Source organism: Callithrix jacchus, chromosome X, assembly GCF_049354715.1.
Source record: "Callithrix jacchus isolate 240 chromosome X, calJac240_pri, whole genome shotgun sequence".
In the NCBI taxonomy this organism is placed as follows: Eukaryota; Metazoa; Chordata; class Mammalia; order Primates; family Cebidae; genus Callithrix; species Callithrix jacchus.
Genome location: NC_133524.1, coordinates 87,082,649 through 87,087,166, shown reverse-complemented (window position 1 = coordinate 87,087,166; position 4,518 = coordinate 87,082,649).

Here is a 4,518-nt window from a genome sequence, read left to right as displayed (position 1 = left end):
ATTCTGGGAGAAAAGCAATGGAGAAGATCATTTAAAATGCATCTCCAAACAAGAATTAGGTTCCTAAATAATATCTTAGGAGGAAAAAAAAACTCAGTTCAGAAAAAATCAAGGACCATCAACCAAAGGAAGGTCCAAGACTCAGGACGACTTACCAATTCCACTAAAAGAGAAGCTCAAAGCCAGAGAGGCTTTCAACGGCACCTTGATGGTATCTTAGCTATGAGTTTGGGCAACTCTTTCTGGGTCTTGATTCTGCTCTGAGAGCCCAGGTATTTGGTTGCCAGATTATTGTTGATGAAAAGAGTAAAACTCTGTAAAATGTCTGAAGATATCTATTCTGAGCCAAAATGAGTGATGATGACCCATGACACAGTCCTCAGGAGAGCCTGAGAACATGTGTCCAAGGTGGTTGGGGCACAGCTTGGTTTTATACATTTTAGGGAGATACAAGACATCAGTCAAATACATTTAAGATATACATTGGGCTGGTCCAGAAAGGTGGAACAACTTGAAGCAGGGACTTTCAGTTTATAAGTAGCTTGAAATTTTTTCTGATTGGCAATTTGTTGAAACACTTATGAATAGAAAGGAATGTGTCATTTATAATAAAAGGTTGTGTGGACTCAAGTTTTATTATGCAGATGAAACCTCCAGGTAGCAGACTTCAGAGAAAATTAATTGTAAATGCTGCTTATCAGGCTTAAAGTCTGCCTTGATATTAATGCTGGAGGGGTATAATGAGGCATGTCCAACCCTCACTTCCCATCATGGCCTGAACCAGTCTTTCAGGTTAAATTTTAGAATGCCCTGGCTGAGGAATTCATTCAAATGGTTGGGGAACCTTAGAATTTTATTTTCGTTGTACACTACAATTATTCTTGCATCCAAGCAGCTCTGCAGCAAGAAGGAAGCTTTCCTAGAGCTTTTCAACTTGTCCCAACTCCTTCAACCAAACACCTGGCGGAGACCAAAATGAACAGTTTGCAAATTAGTGCAAATTATTATTTTACTTACAATTCTCCCAGATTATATTGGACAGGTGAATAAAATTATCTTCTCCCCCAAAGGTACAACAACTTGAGTCTATAAATCAGAGTTACAATGGACAAATTAACAGGAAAAAAATGGCATACATATTTATTGATGTTCAAAAGGGAATTGGAGTCATATACAAAGTATTAGATCCAAAGCAGTGGTCAGAAGGTTAAAGTTTTTTACTTTTTATACTTTTATAGCACCCTGCTGTTCCAGAAAGAATAGAGGCTTGGAGCGTGACAAGATAGCTTATGAGATAGAGAGAGAGAAGAAAGGCATGGTTAGCAAAGACAGTCTTGTTAAGCTGATGAAACCTCAGAAGTAACATAAAGTATAGCTAGTAGCCTGTGGTAACAGTCTCCGTGTCACACAATCAAAGGTTTCAGACTGTTTCTCTCTCCTGTGAGTTAATGTTTTAGACCTTGACAAAGGAGGAAGCCTTAGAGAAAGCCTGACTGTGTATTTTGCTAATGCACATTTTTCTCTACTGATAAAAATCTCCTCCAAAGAAACTTTGCAGAGATATTTCTCTCTGCAGTCCCTTTGAGTAACTATCTCAAAATAGGTCAATAAACCACATTTTGGGGTGAAATTATTTGTTTTCTCTAATACATCTAAATGCTAACCCATGTTCTACCTTTAACAACTTAATAAAAAATAACATTTTTAGCTGTACTGCATAATACCCATTTTTCAGCATCTGCCCCATCGGTGAAATCGAATGCTTTCATTCTATTTTCTCCTAAGTTGTGCCTGCCTTTTCCTAGATCTTAGAATAGTTTATTGTCCCAAAACATTATCTCTCCTATAAATTTTTTTTAATGCTGTATTCTTCCAGATTATCTAAAATTTTTGTTTTTTCTTTTTCTCTTTTTCAGCTTTCTACATCCTAAGTAGAAGTGAGAATCCTATAGATGTATTTTAAATTATTGTTTTGACTTGTGAAAATTTATTTTGAGAATACAGTGAACTATACCTTGACTTCTTCAGGAACTTACACTAACAAGAAGGAAAAAAACCTTCCAGATAAATATTTAACGCAGTTAAAAAGCCAGTAAGTATTTAAATATTACTAAAAGTTAAGTATAGACTGAACATGGATATAGACATTTAAAAAATCCTGCCAGCTCTGTTTTGGGATTTTTACTCTTTCAATAAATATTCAAGTTATCTAGTACGATATAGAAATGATGTTAAATTTTTTAAATATATATTTTATTGCATTTTAGGTTTTGGGGTACATCTGAAGGACATGCAAGATTGTTGCATAGGTACATACATGGCAATGTGGTTTGCTGCCTTCCTTCCCATCACCTATATCTGACATTTCTCCCCATGTTATTTCTCCCCAACTACCCACTCCCTGCTGTCCCTCCCCTAGTTCCCCCTCACAGACCCCAGTGTGTGATGTTCCCCTCCCTGTGTCCATGAGTTCTCATTGTTCAACACCCGCCTATGAGTGAGAACATGCGGTGTTTGATTTTCTGTTCTTGTGTCAGTTTGCTGAGAATGATGGTCTCCAGGTTCATCCAATGATGTTAAATTTAAATATAGAACCATTATATTTCCATTATAGTAGAAAACAAAAAAAATGTACACTAGTGTTTAGAATGTTTTTGTGAACAGAAGAAAGATAAAACATAAGAACTGACCAGGGCCGGGCGCGGTGGCTCAAGCCTGTAATCCCAGCACTTTGGGAGGCCGTGGCGGGTGGATCACGAGGTCAAGAGATCGAGACCATCCTGGTCAACATGGTGAAACCCCGTCTCTACTAAGGATACAAAAAATCAGCTGGGCATGGTGGCGGGTGCCTGTAATCCCAGCTATTCAGGAGGATGAGGCAGGAGAATTGCCTGAACCCAGGAGGCGGAGGTTGCGGTGAGCCGAGATTGCGCCATTGCACTCCAGCCTGGGTAACAAGAGCGAAACTCCGTCTCAAAAAAAAAAAAAAAAGAACTGACCAGTAGTCAGAGAAGTACAATGATAAGTTCTGTGGACGACATATATTTCCATTTTAATATAAAAATGAATTTGTGTGACCCAAAGCAGAACTTTTATTTGCATAAAAATTTTCTGTACATAGCTGTTCCTCCATTTCTTACTGATTGGGAACTCACTTAATGAAGAACTCCATATCTCATATTGGCATTAAGAATGACTAGCTTTTCTATATTTTTACAAAAGATTGATTTTCTGCTGATGTTTTCTAAATTCCCAAAAGGACAAGCAAAAATTAAAACTTTGCTTTTACCACTTCCCTTCTCTCTATTCTATGTGTCTACAGATTGGTCTGTCATCACTTTTCAATCTCTAGTTCTTGTATACAATATCAGTGCAATGAATACATACTATTGTCACTCTTAAACTTACATTTCTGGCTTATTCTAATTCATTATTAAGTTTTTAATTCAAATAGTATTTCTAATAGAAACTCTTTCTTCCCTGAGTGGTCTATGGCAGGCACTCTATCAAGTTTTCCTTAAATAAATAAATTAGGAATACACTTTTAGGTCACTTATATAAAAGAATCCCAGCACATGCATCAGAGAAAATGGCACTACCTTAAAAGGGTTTAAGCAAAATTGATGCATCTTTTCCCCTTTTATGTGGATTGCTTGTCAGAAGCTTTTTTGAACTTCTAAATGGAAAGACATATTTGTACCAACACACATACCCAAGGCCTATTCACTTCCAACAACAGGATCTCATCAATTTATTGCCAAAAGCTCAGGACTCAATAAATGTAAATCTCCTGAGTGCCTGTGACTATGGGGTAATGTAAAGAAAAGGTGCTGATTTTTAACTCTTGTGTAGCCAGATCCTCTGTTAACCCATTAAGCAAATGGAAAGCACTCTAAGGTTAGAGAAACCTCCACTTTTTGCACTTTCTTCTGAATCACTGTCCTTTCTCACCTTGGTGGCTACATTTCCCTACTTAGCAGCATAAATGGTCACTTGTTATTCATGTACCAAAGTGCAAATGACTGAATGCAGCTCTGTGTGAATACTCATGAATGCACAACTTTTTGTGCCTATCACCACTTAATTCATTTTTTCCACATTCAAGACACACAAAAAACTGAGTTGAATAGTATTCGGAAATACACTTGGAATTGACCAAGTGTAATTTTGTCATTTATTCACAAATGTAAAATATCAAAAATGTTTAGAAATTAAAACATTTTCCTAAATAAATCATTTTGCTTGTCTCTGTACTCATGTATGAAGTACATAATTTGCATGGTAAAACACAAATTTTACAAATTTGTTTTGAATTTCGAAGTACTTCTATTTTCCTAACTGTCCCAGAGCTGCAGGTACACAGGATATTTATACCAAAGACAGGAATAATGTATGAATTATTCTCCCTTCCAATTGCTTCCCTTCTTTAATATCCAGCCTGATTGTCTGATAGTAAATAGAACTATGTTCCAGAAAGAAGGAGAAGAAACTATAATTTCTCACAAATGACTTTAATTC